The sequence below is a fragment of the Cynocephalus volans genome, chromosome 4 (genome assembly GCF_027409185.1).
Source record: "Cynocephalus volans isolate mCynVol1 chromosome 4, mCynVol1.pri, whole genome shotgun sequence".
NCBI classification, from domain to species: Eukaryota; Metazoa; Chordata; class Mammalia; order Dermoptera; family Cynocephalidae; genus Cynocephalus; species Cynocephalus volans.
The window spans coordinates 75,292,547-75,318,030 of record NC_084463.1 but is presented as its reverse complement, the minus strand read 5'-3'; the positions used below and the strand labels follow the sequence as shown (position 1 = coordinate 75,318,030).

At 31.8% G+C, this 25,484-nt stretch overlaps 1 pseudogene; it reads left to right on the top strand.

The window, feature by feature from the left end:
* Positions 1–25,243, top strand: part of LOC134376204 (prolactin-like) — a 30,123-nt pseudogene extending 4,880 nt beyond the window's left edge.
* The last annotated feature ends 241 nt before the right edge of the window (positions 25,244–25,484 follow it).

The window sequence follows — 25,484 nt, the reverse complement described above, 5'->3', positions numbered from 1 at the left end:
GGTGATTAAAGGTGGATTGAAACTGTCTTCCTTTTGATAGTCATCATATTGGCAGAAATATTCACCATGAAGCTAAAAATACTGAGGGGTTCTTATTGAGAAATATTATAATAGAATAATGATAGTAATAATGTATCTTGAGCCGTGAATGTTTCACTAGTTGCAAGAATTTGTATTTATGACATAAATAGTGGGGAAATGGGATGTTTATTTCCTGAGAAATTTACTTTGAAGTATGTACAGTCTATCTTGAATTTCTAAAAAAACTAATTTTGTATTTAAAAATATTAATTAAAAATGCTTTTCTGAAATTAAACTAAATATAAAAGTAACACAGAAAGTTTAGAACAACTATTTTAATTCACCTAGGTTCTCCCATTTCAGTTTCATACAATAATTTACTTTAAATAATGCAGTATTTACTGAGATGGTATTTTTCTTTAGTCTCTAAAATTACAGAATTAGATGAAATCCCTGGAAATTAAAATTAACATTAATTGGAAAATATAGGTGAGTGACAATAGGAATTTTAAAAAGAATTTTTTGTTTTATTTTCTAAAAAGAATTTTTTATTTAATTGGCAATTTCATGATCATTAAATATGACATGGTTTACCGGGGACCTGAAAAGATTTAAATACACCAAAATATTTCTGAAAACATAATGAAGAGTCTCATGTTTTATGTAAGTTAGGTTTTGTGTTTTTGCTTTATTTTGTTATTTTGAAACTTTCCTTTTCATATTCTTTTCTCAAAGACATAGACTAGCTTAATATTGCCTCCCATATCACAAAAAATTCATAAAATGGTTTGTTAGTAACCATTATTTTTTTCTAATTTTGAGTAGTACAAATAATAGGGACTTCAAAAGTTATAGCATTCATAAGACAATTGAAACCTTAAGTTCCGTAATTCAGTTTAACACTTGCTACTTTCTCTTTCAATGTTGATATTCTAATGGCACTGAGTGAGCTAGTGCATGAGAGTATCTGATGCTAAACTAACCATCTCATTAAAAATAAGCACAAACCTCACGAGTTATTGATGATAAATTGTGGGGATGCAAGAAACAATGACAAAATAATACCATTTAATGTTGGAAGGAATCTTACAGTGCCCCTGTTTTCACCTATTCATCATAAAGAGTAATGGATGAATATAGAAAGAGATAAAGTGACATGTTCAAATTGTAAGTAATAAAAAAAGATGGAATTAGAACCCAGTTCTCTGGAAGTTCTAAGTCAGAGCTTTTTATAGTTTATACCGATTTTTTTTTTTTATTTTACTGTGAAAATTTTAATTAACTTTATGGACAGAAGTATATATACTATCTTTGTTGCTATTGATTATCTGTAAAACATTGTTTTTTAAGATTAGACATTTTAAGATCCCATTATATTAACCCAGAGGAAACGTATACCTACATTGTCTTAATCAAAAACTGAAGAACTTAACTACTAGATGTGAACTTCTTCACAATAAACTTAGTGTGCACTTAACAGCTAACTGAAATAGAAGAAGTTTTTTTGATACCTTCAATTAAGAAACTTGGGAACCTTTTAGAGTATTACAATCTAATAGGGAAAAGATTATAAGTGATTTTTCCATTGTATACATGTATATACATAAGAAAACATTCATTTCTTCTATTAATACCTTTTTGGTTTTTTACCCAAATTAGCAGTGTTTTGTTTTGTTTTCTTTTGTTTTAGTAATAAATGTTTAATGGGAGTACTAAGTTAAATAGAAACTCAGTAAGAAATGTGGGTGAGAAAATATTTATATGTATTGTCAAATTTGGGGCAAAATTTAAATCATAGGCTTCTTTAGGGGAAAAACAATATTAGATATCTGATAGCAGAATAGAATATACTACTCTTTTGAATTTTAAAATTGAAATGTCTACTAGTATATAAACTCTAGTTTTACTATTACAGTACTAAAGGAAGTTAATAGAGAGCAAATTTGTCTGTAACAGTATTTAGTAATCATTGTATCTGAACCAAGTTTATTTATGCTTAATATTAAAACATGATGTAAATCATTTAAGGATGAATTTATACACTAAAAGTTCTTCAGTAGAACTGAGCGTGATAAAACATAAAATCACTTTACTGAATTTCAGTGGAAGGCAGTTTTAAATATTGCTAGGTTTTCTCGTATGGCATTATTTTTACAAACGCCTTCTCTTGATGCTTTAATTGTCAAATTATGAAAAGAGTTTGTGTGTGTGTGTGCGCGTGCACATGTGTGTGAGTGTGTGTGTGTGTGTGTGTGTGTGTGTGTGTGTGTGTGGAATGAATTCAAATTTTAATACTCTCTTACCTTTAAATACTGGATATTTGAAAGTAATAGGACAAGTAAAGTATTGAGATAAAAGACTGTGACTACAAGATTGATGTCTTATCTGAGGTCTTTTCTGCCCTAAGCATATAGCCAAAATTTGCAAATAACTCCAAATAACTCCAATAGAAAATATTAAAACATATTCTCCAAGTCCATTGAATAAATGGTTCTAAATATTCTTTAAATTCTTGCTTTCTTTTCCTAAAACTTACTTTGATTTCTTCAATATTTTAAAAAATATAGCAATCTTAGTAGAAAAGAGTGGTTACTTGAGATTTAAGTTAAATAATCCAGAACTGATTTTATGAAAATTTACCATATTCACTGTGTTTAAAAACATATGACTATATATGTTTGTTTCTCATTCATTAATGTGGTCTTTTTAGTACGTACCTCAATGAGTAAAATTAATGAAAAGGAATTCCTTTCACATTTAAAGCAATTTCTACATTAATTCACTCACTCAAATGGTCTCCTGTGGGCAGTTGTAGTACAAATTAAGGAAATAAAGGGAAATGAGTAGTTCATGGCCTGGTGGAGAAAATAATCACATAGAGTGAATGTAAAATGTGCAGTGAGAGGTATATACAGCTAAGATGCAAATTTCAATATTTCTCCTTTTGGTGGCTGCTGTTATTTTTCTTCTACTGAGCTTTGTCAGCTTGGACTATTTCATGCTAGCATTGGTTCTCCAATTGCTGCATTTACTTCCCAGTGCCTAAGTTATTTTGAAGTAACCTTGGTTCAAAGATTCACCCAACCACTTTAAATGAATGGTATGTTTTTCTACATCTCGTTATGGGGTTAACTTTAGTATCATAGAGCCATCTATGTGGTTGAGATGTTATGAAAAAACACAATTCCTATATGTTGTTAGAAATAAGCTTGATTTCATTCAATTATTAACAGTGTTGGTGAAACTTATTTTACAGGGGTGGGTTAACCATGAAGCTGATGAAGCTTTGCTTACATGGCCCCTTCAGGAGAGTAGTAGTAATAGTAGCAAAAGTTGTACAAAAATTATTTTCATAATTACAATAATCTATCTTACATAGGAGCCAGTTTGGATTAGAGGATTTGGTGTTTGAATTTTAGCATTTAGTTCTGACTCTACAATTTATTAGCTGTGTAATTTTAGACAAGCCACTTAACCTATCTTTACATGCAAAATGGGGTAACAACTGTCATTTAGTTGTGGTAAAATATAAGAAAACCATCTACTTTTTAATGATAAAAATGACAGTGTTAGAAACATCAGAAAATTAAATCTGAAGGAAATTTTTATTTTAGTCCAATTCTCATTCTAACAAATAAGCTTGAGTTATCTATTTAAAAAATGTTTTTTTCTGTGAGGCACAATGCTATCCTAATTGTGGAAGAAGATATTGAGATCTTTATAACATGAATGTTTAATGATTATCCTGTGTATCTGATCTTTTATTCAAGTAATTTACTTGAATAGGTACTTATTACAAACCTATTACATATGATATCATGTGCTTTTGCAGACCCAAAAGAAGTGAGAAATTTGATTCCTGACAATGGAGGGATGAAAAATTATTTTTTCAGTCAGGACACAGCTTAATAAAAAACTTTTAAAAAGTCCTAGTAAACATAACTGTGGGGACATTGTTCATAGATTCTGAGGGTCTTGGAGGAGCAGAAATGGTCATTTGGTGGATGGATTTAACTGGCTCTCCAGACGAAATGAGAAGCACTTGAAGAAATTTTCAATTATAGGTTAGTGAAAACTTCTTTTCATTTCATGGGAAGAGGCAGAAACAAGACAGATGTGTTGAAGGAAGTAGGGTTCTTAATGAAAGGACAGACTTTGTAATACAAATAAAGAAGTTAAAAATCTATAAGATGAGGTAATTTGGAGGGTTCTGAGACATAAACTGAAGAATTGGAATTTTGTTCAAAAGCAAGACTACAACATTTTTCTCAAAATTAGCTGTTTTTTAAGACAAGATTTAACCTCAGTTTGCCTCTTACTGTGACTGGGACAAATCATTTCCCTTCTCTCCATCAGTTTCTTAACATCTCAATTAAGATAATTAAAATCAATGATCTTAAAAGATATTTTTTCAGGTTTTGATTCATTATAATTCTGTGGCTGTGTGAATTATGAGGTGTTAATGAAGAGGAAAATTGAAACAAACAAAATTCTAGGGGTTGACAGCTGAGTCTGGGATGAACTTCACCAGAGACAACAGAGACTACATTCATGGCATATGGGGAGGTCACAGAAAGAGAATGGACTTGGTAGATTCAGGTTTCATCCTGACTCAACTTCTTCCCCAAATGTTTCTCTGAGCAACACAATAACTTTTTCAGTTTCCATTTCTTTTCCTATAAAAGGATCATATTAACTACTACCTCACACCTTTGTATTTTCTTGTAAGAAGAAAATGAGACTGTAGACTTCAAATCAAAATTGTTTCTTTCAGATTTTTAGGTATAGATGCTTACATAATCTATTTTTATACTTAAGATTTTTAAAGCAGAAAAACCGTTTAAGTTTTGTATAAATATATGTAGGTCTGATTATTCTAGTTTTCCACATATGAAGAAAATCACTTATTTTCTTGGCAGTACCCTGTATATTCATGTATATGTGCTGATAGTGACATGTTTTCATTTCTTTATATGGCCCTAATTTTACTTGCATATATTGAAAGTGATAACATTTGGTCATTTTTATTTTATTTTGTTTTGACTGAAAAAGGAAGTCTTTAATTTTCCTTTACAAGATTATTTAGAGCATAGATTCTACTTTGAAAGTAGAGGAATGTATTTCCTATATTGCTTTTTGAATTTCATGTGATAGCAAAATGGTATAGAATATATTCACTTGAAATTAACAATTTTTCCTGTTTTCTTTCATTTTCATTATGTGCTTTGCTGCTTTGAAAAAGTAATCTATGTAAGTGATATGTGCTGCAAATATGGTCTATAACGCTAATTCATTAATTGAAACTTAAATCTTTTAAATTGTGAGTTGCATTAGATTTTAGAGCAAAAGTAAATTATTTAATTTTAGCTTCCAAACATTTTATAAGTATGATTTTCCAAAAGTTACATTTAGACACACTACTATGGTAGTATTTTTGGCTTGCTTACTTTGGCAAAGAGTTATTATAAACTCATTTTATGATTTTTTTTGGTAAATCACATGCTACTTTAAATATGTATATCCTTCATATCTGTACAACCAATCAACCTCTTCCTTAAATATTTACTGCTTATTCTGTTGCAGAAGATATAAAGTAATAGAAAGAAATGGAAGAAAGAAATCTTACATGAGAATAGTCTCCTGTAAAAAAGTGTGAGAAGACAATATTGGGTCTGGAAATGTTAAATAGAGAGGAAATAACAAAGGTAAAGAAAGCCACAAGTTAGACAGGAGAGGGAGCTGATAGAAAGCAATTTTACACTCTTCAGTGAGGAAGTGATTTAATAAATATTCATATCATGGGCTATTTAAAAAATCCCTGGAGTTGATATTTTACCTGAAACAATGGTGTATTTTTACCTTTTCTACATGTGTTTGTCTTATAAGAGAATTATTTTTAAGATATGCATACATGGTTTATTTTTTCAGGTTGAGTATTGAAATGCCAACTATTCAAAAATACCATGTTGTTGCTTGGATAAATATTAATTTAGAAGAAAAAATGGCCCAGTGTTCTCATTTCTTATTCTTTTTATTCTTATTTCTCCTCTATAGACATTCTATTTGATCAGATGTCTCCTACAAATCAGAACTTTAATAGTTGTTTAAAAATTAAGAGGACTATCTTAATATATTTTTCTAATTAACTATCTTTTCTATATGTTAATCTCTAGTTGGTTAGTGCATGCCTTTAACTGATACTTGAGTAAGTTGCCTATCTCAGATAAATTTATTTTTTAGATGAAGAAATTAATTATTCTATCATTAGTTTTTTTTACACTTGCATTTCAAAGACACTAGAAAAATTTAGGTTTTCTCATGAGTAAAGAAGAAAATCCACATAAAAATAAATACATCTTCTTATCAATTTTATCCGTAAGTAAAAATAATATAGATATTAATATCTAATAATAGTATATTAAATATAGATATTATTTTAAGGATTAATGTATAAAAAGGAATTATTTTGTAGAAGATTGCTTTCCAGTAATAAAATAATAATAATTATAACTTTTCTTCTCTTTATTTATAAACAGTTGAATATTGTATAAGAATGACTTCAAATATGATCCTCAGCTATTTAGAGTACAAATGATCTGCTCCATTGATTGTTTAGTAAGCCTGAAGACCACATGATAAAGTAGTTCTCACTAGATAAAGTAGTTCTCACAAATTAGAATCTTGAATGGAAGAACACTGATGTCTTCATCTCCTGTTCACCCTAATGTTATGGAATTCACAACGAGCAGTATAAAAATATAATGAATAATATTCCATTGTGTGTGTACATATATACACACACACATATGTGTGTATGCATAAATACACACACACACACACACACACACACACAGCTGTCAGTTTCATTATCCATTCATCCTTCAATAGACACTGTGGTTGTTACCATATCTTGGCTATTGTGAATAATGCTGCAATGTATATGGGAGTACAGATCTCTTTACAAGGTGGTGATTTTATTTCTTTTGGGAATATATTCAGAAGAGAGATTGAGCTGGGTCATATGGTAGTTCTGTTTTTAATTTGTATAGAAATCTTCATACTGCTTTCCACAATCACTGCACAAATCTAATTCCTGCCAACAGTGTTGAAGTTTTCCCTTTCTCCACACTGTCACCAGCAATTATCTCTTGTCTTTTTGATAAAAGCTATTCTAAATGGTATGAAGTAATAGGTCATTGTAGTTTGGATTTGCATTTCCCTGATTGTTACTGATATTGAGCACATTTTCATATAACTGTTGGCTATTTTTATGTCTTCTCTGAAGAAATGTCTATTCAGATCCTTTGCCCCCTAACGACAACATTCATGAATCTAGAGGACATTATGTTAAGTGAAATAAGCCAGGTACAGAAAGAAAAATACTGCATGATCTCACTTATATGTGTAACCTTAAAAAATAAAAAAAGGTGACTACGTACATTTTTATGTATACAGAGTAGAACAGTGATTACCAGGTGCAGGGGGAGAGGGAGAAGTTGAGTGAGGAAATGTTTGTTCATAGGGTACAGAGAAGTTGCAGTTATATAAGATGAGTAAGTATAGAAACCTAATGTACAACATGAGGAATACAGTAAATAATATTGTATCATACACTAGAAACTTGCTAAGAGAGTAGACTAAGAAAAGTACTATATGAGATGATAGATTTGTTAATTTGCTTGACTGTAGTAATCACTTCACTATGTATATGTATATCAAAGCATCATGCTGTACATCCTAAATATGTACAATGAAAAATAAATAAAACGTGTTTTAAGATTGCTACCAAAAGGAAAGAATATAATGAAAGCTGAATCTCACTCATAAAATAGTCTTCTAGTTCTGCCTCTCAGAAGTAGCTATCATCAACAAGTTTTTATATGTGTATCTTTCCGGATACTGTTGTACCTTTTTCTTTCTTAATAGGATTTTGGGTATCTACATAATAAAAAAGGTATCTAATTTTTTAACAGAGACTATTCCTTGATGAGGATATACCATGATTTATATATAAATAGTTCTTTACTTAAAATTATTCATCTATTTATTTCTCATATGAAAACAGAAATAAATATGAAATAAAAAGTCATATATGCATTTTTACATAAGTATGGGTAGACATAAAAGTAGAATTGCTAGGTCAGTAAGAATGTGCATTTAAAATTTTGGTTTTACTGCCAAATTGCTCTCTACAGGAATGATACCAATTAACACTCCCACCAACAGTGTATTGGAATGTCTGTCTCTTCACACTATAACCAACACAGTTTGTTACTAAACTTCTTGTTCTATGCCCAACATAATAGATAGAAAAAATCATATTTTTGTTTTAACTTATGCTTAATATTTTGAACACTTTTATATGTTTATAATTTTTTTCTTTAACCTACTGTTCTTGCCCATTTCCCAGTTTAACTCTATTGAGTTATATTTTTTCCTACTCTCATTACATGTTATCAGAAACCAAAAAAACAAATAGCAGGAAGTCATTGAAAAATATGTTGAGGCAAGGCATTGCCAAATTTTCTAAAAATTAAAATGCATATATGTGAAAAGCCGGAGATAGTTGTATAAATAGCATTGTCTCCTTTCCTCCTGCATTGTAAGCAAAAGATCCAGTGCAGGTTTAAAAATGAAAATTCTAGCTGATAGAATAGCAAAGTCTTCAATCTAAGAAAAAATACTGGTAAATTAACCTGCTTTCTTATATTCAAATTAGCCTTCCAAATCTCACTCATCTACCACTGGTTCAGGGCATCTTTCACTGGAAAGATCTTCCTATGGACTGGTTTCTCTCCTTCCATTCTCTAACTTGTCAATCATTCTGATGGAATTAACTTTCAAAGCCTCAAGTCTTGCCATGCCACTTTGCTCTAAAGGCTTTAATGGTTCCCACCATTTGAAGAACACATTTCAGATTTTGCAGTGTTACATTAAGGAGTTCCATAACTCTCCTTTAGGACCACTTTCTAGGCTAGTCTGCAACTACAACAGTGCACACATTTTAGATTGAGTCACACTACTATCCAAACTTGTCATTACATTTTTCATCTCTGTACTTTTGCTGGCATTATCTTCCACCAAAAATAATGCTCCCAGATATCTCCATGCAAAAATTTATTTTCCTATCAGGAGACTGCAAGCTGCTTTAAGGGTAATAATGTGTTTTGATAATTTTTATAAACTATCTTGCATAACATAAACATTGCAATGTTTATTTAAATAAATTGGTCCTTTGTCCCAATAGAAAATGCTAAATAATATAATGCTTTAAAGATGCCAACATGAAGAAGAACTGCATAAGAAACAACCACCTTTCGTATGGTATAATGCAGACTGAGCTCTCCGTAAGTGTCTTATACCTCTGCGTAGGTTTGTTTTTGGTCATTAATCTGACAGCACCAATAAAACTACTTGTTTGAGTTGTCTTTTCCTAATTGGAATGAAGATACAAAGGTTGTATGTTTTTAAAGAAATTGTGATGAAAGTAGTTTATGCTCCCCAAATTGGTGCACCCAGATTTATAAAGCAAACATTACTATACCTAAAAAGAGAGAGAGATCTCAATACTGTAGTAGTTGGGGACCTGAACATCACCCTCTCAACATTGGACAGATCATCTAGGCAACATATCAACAGGGAAACACAGGATTTAAACTACACTCTAGACTAATTGGACTTGGTGGATATATATAGAACATTTCACCCAATAACCAGAGAATATACATTCTTTTCATCAGCACATGGAGCATTCTCCAAGCTAAATCACATATTAGGTCACAAATCAAGTATCAACAAATTTTAAAAAATTGAAATCACTTCATGCATCTTCTCAGACCACAATGGATTAAAACTAAAAATTAATAACAAAAGAAACTTTGGACATTACACAAATACTTGGAAATTAAACAACATGTTTCTGAATGACATGTGGATTAAAGAAGAAATCAAACAGGAAATCAAAAAATTTCTCAAAACTAATGATAATAACAACACGTCATACCAAAACCTATGGGATACTGCAAATGCAGTACTAAGAGAAAAGTTTATTGCAATAAATGCTTACATCAAGAGAATAGAAAGATTTCAAATAAACAACCTAACTTTACACCTCAAGGAACTAAAAAAACAAAAACAATCCAATCCAAAAGTTAGTAAGCAGAAATAAATAATTAAAATCAGAGCAGAACTAAATGAAATAGAGACCAAAAATACAATACAAAAGATCAATGAAACAAAAATTTGTTTTTTTGAGATGATAAACAAAATAGATAAACCACTAGCCAGACTTACTAAAAAAAGGAGAAGACCCAGATAACAAAAATTAGAAACGAAAAAGGGGATATCACAACTGATACCACAGAAATACGATGAATGATTAGAGATTACTATAAACAAATATACACCAACAAATTTGAAAATCTGGAGGAAATGAATAAATTTCTAGACACATACAAATTACCGAGATTGAACCAAGAAGACATAGAAGAACTGAACAAATCAATAACAAGCAACGAGATTGAAGCAGTAACCAGAAATATTCCAAAAAAGAAAAGCCCAGGACCAGATGGCTTCCCTGTTGAATTCTTTCAAACTTTTAAAGAGGAATTAGTACCAATTCTTTCCAAATTATTCCAAAAAAACTGAAACAGAAATCATTCTCCCAAACTCATTCTATAAAGGCAGCATCACCTTAGTATTTTTATGTAAATTTAAAATCCATTGACTTGCTGGATTTTGCTACATCTGTACTGCTTATTACAAAACATTTAACACTGTTACAAAACCATGTGCCAATAGACTAGCACTTATTTTAGTCTTGCTAAAACAAGGGCAAATATTTTTAATTTTATACATCATTTATAGTTCTCTTTCATTCTTAAAGTTAAAACTTCTTAAAACAAAGAAATCAGGAAGGAATATATTATTTAACAACCTATTATAAGACAATTTATATTAAAATTTTATATTAAAATATGTTGCATCATACATTATTCTTGGACTTCATCACTGAACCAAATCACAAGTAGAATTGATAAGGAAAATGTCCCATCTGTAAATAAAATAAATCATAAACCTAATTGTTAGTTCTAGTTATCATAAAATTCTATTCCAATTCAACAAATTAGCAACTAGCTAAAATGTCATATTTCTCTATCAGATACTAAAGTCATCTTAAGAATAGTAAAATAATTAACTGAAAACTGGAAAAAAAAACCACTTTCTATATCTTTTCAAATTAATATCAAAAATTTGAAAATTTTGATAAATGGATTAAAAATAGAGTCCAGCCCCTTAATGTCATGAGTTATATAGAAATATCAGCAATAAAAAAAAAGTAACACATATATTTCAGGAGATTAAAAAAAAAAATGAAAAGAAGGAAAATCGTAAAGAGGAAATGATTTCAACAAGCCACAAAGCATCCAGCTTTTCAGATCATTGACTACATTTAACTCTGTGAGTAGGCTATTACCTTTTTTATTCTTTTGCTTGTCTCTTCTTTATCTTGATACTGTTCTTTGAGCCAATTCCATCTGAACAAGAGCTCTATATCACTCGTAAGAAATACTATTGAACGGTGTCAAGGATCCACATTCTTATGTTTTTCTTCGCTGCACAAACTCAGGAAACCCATGCTGCTGTTCATTGTATTCACTCTGCCTCAATAGGAAACACTAAAAGTAAAAATGAAATGAAGACCGAGACTTCCCTTTGAGATCAGGGAAAAATAGAGAGTTTGCAGGCGTCAAGGACACTAGCTGGAATCACATGTATTCCAGTGTCACACAATTAAAATTACCTTCTCATCTCCGTGACTTTACAGAGTGGTGGGCAGTTGCTTAACGAGGGAAAGGACAAACAAGTGTGTGTACTTGCTCTTGAGCCCTGAATCCAAAAGCAGAAAAAAAACCTAGTTGTCACCTCAGCTTCTGTGGTCCTTTGGTTGAGAAATAGATGGCCTGAAGGAATCAGCAGTATCCTATCAAACATTTAAAAGGAGTGTTGCTTGGTATTCCTAAACATCCATAAAACAAATTTCAGTGGTTTCTACATTTAAAAAAAAAAATGTGTAGCATCTCAGAGTATTAAGAAAAAACTCAAATAAATTTCCTACATCCATTTCAATTTGTTCAGTAATTTTAGGCAATAGATTTTTGGAGAATGAGGAGGTGAGATTTATCTTCCATTAGATTTCAGTTTCACAAGGCTTATGTCAGTCTAAGAACAATTTCCTACCAAATATTTGCTCGGTAGCAGATGGATGAAATGAAAATTTGGACACTTTGGGATATTTTACCAAGGTGCCACTTAGAGGGGGAAAAATGCTGGAGAAAATAGCAAAAGATGATGTAGTATGATAACAAATACATGCAAATTTTCAGAGAGAAAGAAAAAATACTGACCAGAACCAAAACCATTGTGTTACTTTATTTATGCATGTGTGTTTTCTAATGCAAATACTAAGAGAACTCTCAAAGACTGACCGTATGGCTTAAAGTATCAGTCATGGAAAAACTCCTAAAACAAAAGTTCATCATAAAAATAATTATGCAGAGTAAATGCATTTTATTAGATATGGAATAAATATTGCACCAGCATGATTAATTACCATAATAGTGATATTTGATAATATTCGGTGCACATTATTCTAAGCTTTAATAGTTACCAATTAATTTCATTTTTTTCCACATAGTTTAAGTTTTAAAAGCCTGAGCTGCAAAAATTCAGAGAAAAACAAAAGAGAAATAAAAGAAATATTAAAACTTTGTGTAAAAATAAAAGTAAAATAATTCAATTCACCTCGGTTTATTTGTTCTTTAGTATGTGCAAGGAAAATTGATGTTTGGATGGCACAAACCCAATTTTTATTTTTTTTTAATTTTATTTATTTACTTATTGGCAGCTGGCCAGTATGGGGACAAATCCGTTTTTAAATATTAGCAGTGTATCAAGTTTATTCTCAATGTTTTATGCATTAAGAAAAGGCTCACAATATTCATTATTTAAATATTTTGCTGTTGCATATGTAGAGATACTAAATTCCATATTTGTCTATTCTTTCAACTGCCTTTTATGGTAAAAGAAGAAAGATCTGTCACAAATCGGAAGTATTTAACATTAACATTTCTTTAGTCACAATTTCAGGGCTCAGTATCAAGTAATAACAACAATAAAAAAACTTAAAAATGTAATCAATATCCTTCCAATCAATATTGTCATTATGAGTTTAGGAGAAGCTAAACTAAATCTATAAATAGAAAGAAAGTGACTTTGTGGCTGGCCAGATAGCTCAGTTGTTGGGAGCTATTCTCCTCAAATCTAAAACCTTATCTTTCATTCATTCAATAAGAATATTCCTTTTCTCATTTACTTAATGAGAATATAAGGCTGAGCCTGCTCTGCCCTTTTCAGTACACCATTTCAAGTCAACTCCAAGAACTTTTATTCTTAATTTTAAAATTTGCTTGTATAATTTACCTGCTCAAACTTTTTGTTTCCACATTTGCTTTCTTTCCATCATTTCTTCTTTCTCTAGGGCTTGAACCTCTCTGATTTTTGTCCTCTCTCTAGTAATAGCATCAGTTGCTCCATTTCTATAGCCTTCTTTCATCTGGCCAGACAGAAATGTAGGGTGGTACAGTCTTAAAAACAGAAGTAAGCTTTCTTCTGGTCTTGTTTCTACTAAAGCCACCATTCTCTCACTTTTCTTCTCCTTCAGACTCTTTTGTTTGCATACCTTGCTTTTTCTCCTCTGTGTTCATTGAAGACGATTTACTCATCTTTTTATCCAAGCAGTGCCTTGCAAATAGACACTCACCAAAGGCTTATTGAAGGAATACATTGAGTGCGTGAATCCTATCATGTCATTTCAAAACGATAGCCCTCATTAAGTGTAGTTTTATATATCCATGAATATTATGTTACTCAAATTTGCTATAATAATAAATTGCATCCTCCAGTCTTTCAGTTTTCAGTATTGACAGGTCTCACTGATAGTTATGGAGACTGTGGAAATGGCTATTTTATGAATAAGAGGTCATGATTTAATGTTGATAACTCTGAGTCAATAATAATTCTTTAAATATTTTTGTAGACTCATAAGCCCTGACCTGGCCATGGCATTAGCCTAATTTAGTAAATGATAATTTCACAGAAAAAGTGAAAATAGCCCTTGGCATATGTATATATGCCAACATGCTTCCCACCTCATTGATGTTGCTCGTACTGTTTTCTCAGCCTGAAAGTTTCCTTCTTCTTTCTTCTCCTGAATATTCTCTACCTATCTCTCAGGTCTGGAATATCACTTCCCTAGAAAGGTTGCCATCTAGTTTGTGTCTTTCATTGCTTTCTTATTAGCAAAATTGTTCTCTTCATAAAATGTATCATATAATTAAATGAACATATACTTGACGATGTCTCCCTCCCATGGCACACTTTCCATCTTTAAATTTTGTAAACATTCAAATCTTATATTATGGATTTAGAAAGTAGCACAATGCCTGGAATATAGTGGGCACTTGATAAATACTTATTGAATGAAAGAACACAGGTGCAGTCTGGGACAGGTGTTTAATACATAGCTCCAATAACAGGAATCAGTGTTTTCATTGATGTTTAGAGCATGCTACCACAACCCCTAGTGTTTTGCAATTCCTTCTCATACATTTAAACTTTGATTTCCATTTCTAAAGAGCTGTAGCTGTCTTTGCTGTCAGGGCCACCTTCCGTTCTTCTACAGTGATATCTCCTTGGACCCTGAATTAATTCTGCTGCAGTCTTTTCTATTCTTATGAGAGAATGGAGAATACATTTTAGGAAAGAAGTTAGGGGAAAAAGGTGTATTTTTTAAACAGCATTTGCAAAGCTCATTCCTAGAATGTTGCTAAGAATTAGAAGATTAAAACAAGAGTGCCCTAGGAACTAACTTCTAAATTTCATTGTTTTATTATATTAGAATAATTAGAACTTGCATTATCAAAGATTAGGTGTAATATACTTAGCTAAAGAACAGTAGAAAAGTATAATGCCTTATAATTAAGGAATGGCCATTTGGTGATAATGAAAACACACTATAGGGAGATTTCTATTTTAGAAAGTAGCTAAAATATGGTTAGTGTTTAATTCTTTAGTGCCTTTAACCTAAAGAAGCTCAATTTTCTTTATGGCTATTGACCAAATCCTCATAATTTTATGGTATTATTCACATTCACGTTTTTCTACTTACACTACTCTGACTCAAGATAAAATTAATACAGAAAAGATATTAGAGTTTAGGATATTAGGTAGCATTAATTAAAGATCTCAGGATCTAGAATTTCTGCCATGTGATTCAGAATGCCACCTGAGGTGGCCTGTCCTCCATAATATGCTTTTTCATATAACCATCTGAGCTCTGTGGATGTTCTGTTGACAAAGAAACAGTGTGAGAGAATGATGTTAACATCTCTAAAAGTAGTCCACCATTTACTCAATAAACAGAATGAACTAAGTTTCTATTATGTGCTATACTCTCTCTCTCTTAAAGCATTAATTTAGTAATATGCACAGCAGAGGAAAAGCAAAGTCTTTCATACACCTAGTAAAGTAATAATTGAATTCCATTATGACATATTATGTACAAAAGTTAATAACATACAAGAAAACTGGGCCCTCCCCTAACATTTGTGGGGTCTGGGACAAGAACACATATAGAGGCCTGCATATCATGTGTAAATATTTGAGTTATAAACGAAGCTAATAAACTTCTATTCTCCCACTTTGATAAATATCCCTTTCTATGTCCCGAAAAGTCAGTTGTAAATCTGGAGTGTTCAGACTTCTTGGAATTTGGTACAAAAATGTAAAACCTGCAAGAGGCTGGCTCCAGGTCCCTATCCCTAAACTGCAGGCTGACGATCTTGTCTTCCACACTGCAAAGGGTTTTGTGAGTAAGTGGGCATTCCAGTCCACATTTCCACGCTCAATTTACCTCACCACATTTTGGCTACTTCTCAAATCTAGGGGCACACACACCAGTCTGCCCATGGAACTGAACTCAGTAATGAGGCCTACATAGGCCCTGGAGTCAGGCCTTGAATCATGTTACCAGAGAATTCTGAGGTTCCAGGTATTCTAAGGACGAACTAGAGCAGGCTCTGCATGGATGATTCTCCTTGGCTGCCAAAATCCTTTCCTTGAAGGAAGGGCACAGCTGGAGAAAAGCCAAAGCAGGGCTGTCTGCAAAGTGTCAAGCCCAAGACAGGATGGTACTAATGAAAACATCATGAAACTGTTATGGGAAAATTGCAAAATATTTCTGTATTATCAGTGCTATTATAAAGAGAGGCAGCACAACCCAGTGAGCAAACAACCTACTGTGGCAAAACCCAGCCTTACCACTTAATCTGTAGGTGAAGTTATTTCTACTCTTTGTGCTTCAGTCTCCTCACCTATAAAATGATCATAATACTTATAATTTTGCTGTTCAGATATGGAAAACACAGATGCTGGCCAGTTAGCTCAGCTGGTTAGAGCAAGGTGCTGTTAACACCAGGGTCCAGGGTTCAATCCCTGTACCCGCTCGGTGCCCTCCTCACCCCCACCCAACAAAAAAGAAAAGGAAAAAAAAAAGCACACAAAACAGTACCTGGCATTTAGTAAACACTAGATAAGTATCAGTCATTATTATTCTGAAGTACTAAACAATGATCAATCTATGCAGAAGGTATCCCATTTAAAGTGTGAACAAGTTAATATGCCAGATTAAGAAAGAAGAGAAAATCATCTTAATCTTGGAGTAATATTTCCCTTATGTTATTTAGTTGTAAATTGGTTTAATTTTGTGTCTGTGTATTCGAAATTCATTGGAAAATGAGAATTGCAATACATTATTTAACATTTCACTTTATCCTTATAAATGAGCAGTTATAAAGCCATTTTCAGAACTGAGGAAATTTTTCTTTTTGCGTGTGCAGTGCACTTTTTTCATATAGCTCAGAATACAAGTATCTTAGGATAGAAGTATCATTTCTAGAGATACTGTTATGATTATCATATCACAAGAGTTTCTAGCTCCCAATTTTAAATGTTGAATAAAAGACTTTACCTGTCGGGGTGTTCATTAAAAGGTGGGTCTAGTGTAAGCAATACTTAATAAACAAATTTATTGCACTTAACATAATATAAAGAAAACTCAAAGAAAAAATAATTCATCGAGACCACTAGTAATAGGAAAATAAAACTATTCTGCCATTGGTGAACAGGTCCCACCCAATAAGCAGCATCATGAAACCAAGGCAGAGTCAGCACCATGTGAGAATAAACCATGCTGCTGTCAGGCAACTTATTCCAGGAAGACCTTGAGCCAGTATTGGGCATTTAGGAATTCATGCCGCAGTAGAAAGCTCTCTGTGCAGGGACTGGTAACTTGTAAAGGTGTAAGAAATGCATATTTTGGGGTTGTGGATGTTCACGGTGGGATACTAGAAAAATAGTATATGCCTAGGATATTAGAAAAATACTGTACATTGTAAACGAAACTTGTATGTAGCTCTTTTCTTGGAAAAGGTATAGTATTTACAGATTGTATTATGTATTTAATAAAATCTATTTTGATACATTGCTTATAAATTGTTTATCAATTTATTCACTGGGTAGTACTAAGTACTTTTTTCAGCTCGCTATGTAGGAATTTAACCTAAGAAACGTATAGCATTTTCATGAGTTTTTCTTTTTCTTTCATTTATTTAATGAAATGTATTACACAGGTCTGATATGTGCTAGAAGAGTAGTAATACCATGTATTGCAAATAAGAAAATTCAACTGTTTGATTAATAATGCAATAAGGTAATTTAACTTGTCCTCTGTCATACCATAAATCATTGTCAGACAGAACTGGAATTTAGCATTTTATCCATCAATTTTTATATATAATTAACTACATCCCTCATTTTATCTCAGAAATGACTTCATAAAATTGAATTGAATTAATATAAAGGAGTATTTTTGAAAGTGACAGTATTTAAGATTTTTTATAATATTCAAAATAAATATTAAAATCATCCACTTCAGCATTTGTTCATCTATCTTCTTTTAATTTCATTGTTCAATGAGAGATATACAGAATGAATATTGTCATTTATACATGGAAATTATTGTCTATTTCTAAGTAATTAACCAAAACTAAAAGAATATGAGTAAATATCAATTTTTTTTCAATGTATTTGAAACCAAAAAGTAATGATATCAATAGTATTTATTTATTGAGGACTTACTATTTTGGTAGCTTTTTATATTCCAGTCTTCTACTTCCTGTTACATGAGTAAAAAATATACATTTATGTCATAAAATTGTCAATATTGAGAAATGGCAATGCAAGAGACTAATGTTATCATTTGATTTTGGCAAAAATAAGGTGCATGCGTATGTTGTGCTTTTTCAAAATAATGTCATTTAGATTGCAATAATTAAATATAAATTGTAACTAACATTGTGTACAAGATATGTAGATAATTTTACAGTCTTCTAAAAGCTCCAAAGGCTACGTATATCAAATTTTGTAATATTGATTATCTGTACATCAATTTCTAGCAATTAAGCTGGTAAAAGCCAATCAAGAATTTAGCCATATGAGAAATTAAAATAACTTGTTATTAATCGGATCGACTGTTCAGCTTTTGAGTGTATGAGAGTTGATCTAATAATCAAAAATGATATTAAAATGCCTTAATTAACAGACACACATTATGGCACAGACTGTTTCCATAGCTCATACACAGATTAAACAAGTATTCTATTGCTCCATGCAAAATATCATGGCCTTTAGATATATTTTTTCATACAGTTATTTTTATTTAAAATAGTTATGTACATTGATTTGTACCATTTAAAGAGTACAGTTTATGGGACTTTAAAATGATTTGTGTAGTTATATTGAATTTATCTTACACATTTTCTAAATGTGTATTGAAAGTTATTTCTTTTTTCATGCCTTGAAAAATAGCAGGATATTTCTTTTTTTCCAAAAGATAATTGGAAATAAATCAAAGCAAGCTTATTCACAGATATATATATATATATATATAATATATATATATATAAAGTTTATATATATATAAAGCTTAAAATAATATCATCACACCCTAGTTAAAGCATTTTGAAATCACTTTCTCTTTTACTTTCATTTCGTCCAGAGGGGTTCACAGTCAGTGAACAAACTAAGTCTTAAAATGGTAGTAAATCAGACTTTGATGTCAGTTTACAGATAAAGTTAAAGGTGACTGAAAACACTAAATCAATAGAGAGACTGTAAGGTCTGCCCTAAATAGATTTAGGTACCACCATATAATCTATGGCAGAACAAGGGTATCTCAATCCAAAGGTGACATCATGAATTGCACCAGTGCTACAGTACTATGATATCAATCATTCTGAAGAAAATAAAAACATATAAACCAACCTTAAAGAAAAAAAAAATCAGAATCAAAAGCACTTTTTTTCCCCAAGTTTTCTCTATTTTCAGGAATTACTCCATGTAAGTGGTCACATAATAAAAATCTTACCTGGGACCCTCATTTAAATATTTCCACATTAATTTGTTATAAAATAAATTACTGGATAGGAAATAGACACAAATCGATTATTCATACTGTTTACCTCATGTGTGTTTTATTGGCCTCTTTCTAAGTTATGATGCTTCACATGAAACTTTCAGTTTTTCAACTCTTAAGAGACTGCACTGTACTGTAGCTTCAGTTTGGCAAAACCAGTTTCTGAGTGGTATACCGTGAAATGCTATATCATTTAGGTAAGAAATTCAAGAGGAATTTAATCAAATGAAATGAATGCTGCCATTGTGTCATTAGTTACATATTAAGCCAACATTTTAGGTGAAGATGTTTTTATTCTGCTGAAATTCACCAGAAATGGCTTATCCTTCCATTTTCCTTAGTATGCTCTTGTTGTATAAAGTTGGACTAAATGTCTATAACAACATCCTTGAAAATACAATTAATTTTATGTAAATTCATGATCAATCCAAATTTTCTCTGCTGCTTCTGCTGCTGCTTCAATCAGTTCCTCTTCTCTTTGAGGAAGATATTTGGGAAACATGGTAATAGCATGTACTATGCTTGTTGAAAGTAGTAGAACATATTGGGTAAGAATATTTATGCTGGACCAAATCACCTTGGCCCCAAATTCAGTGCTTTTACTTAAAAAATTTATGTTCTCTGTGCCTCACTTTTCCTCATTAGTAGTGAACTTAATTATTTAGTAAATTGAAGGTGGCTGGTGAAATTGAGTTAACTTTAGCAACTGAGTCAACTGTAGCAATTGACAAATTTATTTGCAAATTCTCCCAGGCTAGGTATAGAAGTAAAGCAAAAAAGTAAATGTATAGGGTCTCATATTTTAATAGAAATTCTTGTGCTACCTGTGGAAATATGACCTAAATGAACATATTCTCATTTGCTGACTACAACCCATGGCCACACTGATTATTTCATGGTCCAATTATTCCAGAAGCATAACAAAAATTTATTCATCATCACAGGATGAAAAACTATGTGTTAAAAAATATTTTTTAAAAAGTCCTAATAACTAAAGCACAAAAAGTGAGAGAACAGAAGCAAATTAATGACGATTTTTCTGAAGTGACAGTATGTATAGTCCCTATACATATGGGCTCCTGTGTATCCCTATATGCTGCCAGTAGGGATCTGGCCTTCACTTCTAGGGCATGAGGGGGGAACAATCAGCTTTGTATCTTGTGACTATTTAGAACCAATAAAAAAAATTTAAAAATTAAAAAATAAAAAAACCCTAAACTTACAAAAAACAAATAAATAAATAAATAACTGAAAAATCAGAGATTTTGTGTTTTATTTTGTAACAGAGCTCCATGACTCTGATCATCACTATTTTTCAACTGTCCTACTTTTAAAAGGAAAAAAATAAAATCTCGCTTGTTCTGTAATCTTATTGTATTTCCAAAGAGTAGGTAATGTTGTGAATCTAGATGATGATAAGAGTATTATGCAATGAATTATTTTCTATAACTACTTTTTGTCTTATAGGAAACGGCCATTAATTTAAAACTTGTAAATGGGAAATCGGGAGCCTGTTGCAGTACAGCTAGTAGAAACACATTCTTTCAGAATGTGATTACTTCTATAATTTTTGGATGAGAATTACTGACAAACAAAACATCTCCCTGATGAAATGTATTGACTGACACTCCAGTAGAAAGAAAAGTAGAAAATGAGAACATGAAAAGAATTTGTATTTTAGGTAATATAATTTGAAGGACAAACTAAAGCAATTTATGGACTTTTTATGTTTAAAATACTATGGAAGTGAAAATAAATGTATAACGGGGTTATCATTGAATGTATGAACTTTTACATTTTAATTTGATGGAGGATGACATATTCTTTATTTAGATTAACTCAACTATTGGTATTTTCAGAAGAAAATAGTTCTTCAATATCAGAGTTAATATTTCAAATAGAACAAAAAAGGAGAATAAGAAAGCCATACTTTTGGGAAATAAGATTTATTTTTAAATTGAAATAATAAATCTAAATATACAAGTATACATATTCAGATTAAGGTGCTTACCATGTTTGCATAGTAGAACATAGGCTCTTTAATGGTAAACTCACTATATCTAAGTGTTAGGCACATAGTTAATACTATTAATGCATTCCACATATTTAGAAATTTATAGATCTTGGAGGTTTCTCAAAATTTCAGAATTTTCGTTCCTTTCTCAAGAAACAATCACAGAATGAAAAATGAATATATGCTTATATAAGTAATGCTTTTCCCATGTAGTATATTAATTACAACATATTTTTAATCATAGTTTACTTCCTTAAATGAAACTCAATATGTAACAATTATTAGTATCATTTATGTGTATGCTAATATCATATATATGCATATGTGTATAGTTAATACATATATACATATGTGTGTTCATATGTATATTAATATCATACACATGTATATGTGTATATCATATAATACTCAAGTTATATGACTTATATATAATTCCTCGAGTTCAGAATAGCATCATTTAATATGGCCAGAGTAATTATCGAACGATTAAATAAAATAACCCTTAAAATATAGCAAAAGTAATAATTTTCTGACTTCAACAATATTAGTAGAAACTGTTTCAGAAGATATGCATATTTACCTCCTGAATCATATTATTCTTACTAATTATAAGCTGGATATCCTTTTTATAATATATTTCAAGAAAGGCATTTCTAACTGTACAACTTCATTTAATTTAGTATAATGGTGCTGCTGTAGTTGGTCCCAAAAGGAAAGAAACAAATAACTAACTCATTAATGCTATCCAAAATTTTCTTCCTCTTAAGACTTGCTTAATTTTCCATATCTGTAATGATTGCTGTTAATGGTACTATATCTGAAAGTATGACATTCATTTGGAATATTCAGTATGTCATTCATATACTTTCCTGTGGTGATATAATTTAGCATTCCAAAAAATTACCAACGGGAGTTCCATTGCTAAAAACAAGCCTGGTTTATTTTTGTAAATTTATTTTACTTCAGCAGTCAACAGCAGGTATTGATTACCCACTGTGTTGAGAGCGTTTTACTGTGTATCATGAGGAAGCCATTACATAGCAAGCAAAATATTTGCTCAGAGAATCACTTATCATCTAGCGAAGGGGAAAACGAAAACTTTCTACAAATGATTCTATACCAGTCAATTCATCTGTGTACTCTTTAGTCATTAATTCATTGAAGTTTAGTAGGCCCTAACCTTTAGTTTTAGTCACTGGAGTTTACATAAATACACAAGAACATGTTTCTGCCTTTTAAAACTGAGAGTGGCTAGGCAAACCCTGACAGAAATACCTCCAGAATAATATGAAAAAGATTCATTATCACTAGGTGTGTTAGGGAAGCAGAATGGGAAAAGTAGCTTCTGACTGTGTTCGTAAAGGATTAATTGAATTTTGACTGTTGGAAATTGGGGAAAGTAGAATCCAGCAGAGAAAATTCAATAAACAAAAGGCATAGAGTTTGGAAGAGTAATCATATTAAGGAAATTGTGAAATAGTACTTTAACATGATAGGACAAAGTATTTGATGCTGACAAAACTGGAGGATATATGGTATATATTAATAGGTATAGATTCCCTATTAAATATATATATGTAAAATGTATATATACCAAATATATATGTATATATAGAGAGAGAATATATATAGAATATATAGATTAGATTTGTTGAGCAAAATGGGTGAAAAATCTTGAAAAGCATTTTTTGAAGTTTTAATTAAAGTACTCCCATCACTAAACATCAGGGAAATGCCAATCAAACCACATTAACATATCATCTCATGTCAGGTAGACTGTCCATTATCAAAAACAGAGAACAGCAAATGCTGGTGAGGATACAGAGAAATGGGACACCTCCTACACTGTTGATGAGACTGTGAATTAATGCAGCCCTTCTGAAAAACAGCATGGAGCTTCCTCAGACAACTACAGATAGAACTGCACTATGATCCAGCAATCTCACTGCTAGATATATACCCAGAGGAATGAAAATCATCATGTCGAAGAGATACCTGCACTCCCATGTTTATTGTAGCTCTATTTACAATAGCCAAGATATGGAACCAACCTAAATGTCCATCAACAGATGACTGGATAAGGAAAACATGGTGTATATACACAATGGAATGTTACTCTGCTATAAAAAGGAATGAAATTCTGCCATTGGCAACAACATAGGTGAACTTAGAGAAAATTATGTTAAGCGAAATAAGCCAGGCACAGAAAGAGAAACACAGCATGTCCTCAGTCATAAGTGGGAGCTGAAAAAAAAAGTAAACAAATGAACAGCAAAAGAAAGAAAGAAAGATATAACAATCATAATAACTTGAACTTTCAAATGGCAAGAACAGAACTGAGGCCACCAGAGGTGGGAAAGAGGGAGGAGGAGAGGGGTTAATGAGAAATTGTTGGTAAAGGGAAACAAAAAAATGATTACATTGCGTAATGGTAAATATGGTAGTTATCTTGATTTGAGGATCATGTTTTGCACATGGGTACGGACACTTATTGCTGTACATTTTACAGATACATACAATCAATTATGTTTCAATTAAAAAGAAATAAATAATTTTTAAAAATGCAAATATTGAACAACATTGAGTTACAAAATTACAAACTCCTGGAGAGCCTGACTGCTGAAAATCTGCAGAAACTCCCAAGGTATTAAACTATCTTAAGAAAATGACCTAACTACCCTGGCTCAGTATTAATTTAAGCTCCAAATGTTTGCAATGAACGGAAGCACTTTTAGGAGCAATAGAAAAATGCAGGGAGTCACTTACTTCTCAAACTATATTTCCATGTAAATATAATTATATATCTAAATTTACATAGTAGTAGGTGTTGACCCTTCCCCTACACTACCAAATCATGTGGCTGAGGACAGTAGGGAAAGATAAGGCTTCCCTCACCAGGACTGCTTTTGACAACCTCACTTGAGTAGACCATCTCAGAGTGGCTCATGTTCTTATTAAAGCAGGTCACTCCAGCTGCTGCCACTGTTGGTATCAAACCTGCCCCTGTGCAAGAGGGTGGCCTCCCTACCATCTGCCCCAGTGGGGCTGCCAGCTTCTAGGGGTCCCTCTGAGATCTGTTTGACCACACAATTACCCTGTCTTACTATATCCATAACCTCTCCTCAGAAATGTTCAATGAATTTGATAAACACTATGCTCCGGGCCGGGACTTCATTATCAAGGCCATCAACAGCTGCTACATTTCTTCCCTCTCTACCCCCGAAGACAAGGGGCAAGCCCAGCAGATCCATCACGAAGACCTTCAGAATCTGGTCCACAGCCTGCTGCTCTCCTGGAACGACCGTCTCTATCATCTAGTCATGGAAGTGTGTGGTATGCAAGAAGCCCCGGATATTACCCTATTAAGAGCCATAAACACTGAGGAACAAAACAAATGACTTCTAGAAGGTATGGAGAAGATAGTTGCCAGGTTCATCCTGGAATCAAAGAAAATTAGGTCTACTCTGGCTGGTTGGGACTTCCATCCCTGCAAAGGGCTGATGAAGATTCCTTTCTTTTTGCTTTTTATTACCTGCTCCACTGTGTATGCAGGGATTCACATAAGACTGACAATTATCTGAAGCTCCTGAATCATCTACAACAGCAACTGCTAAACCCACATCCATTCCATCAACTTGTGAGATGGTTCTTAATGATCATGTCCATGACAAGCTTCTTCTAGTTTCATAGCTTTTTAAAGCTTGCGTGGGTGTACTGGATCTCCTCTTAAAAAAAAATAAAATAAAAACTGACTCTTTACAGATGTCAAAATCTGAAAAAATAAAAAAAAAATTAAAGTACTAAGAAATTGTCAGTGTTTTTGAAAGAGTAGTTAACATGGTCAAGATCCTACCT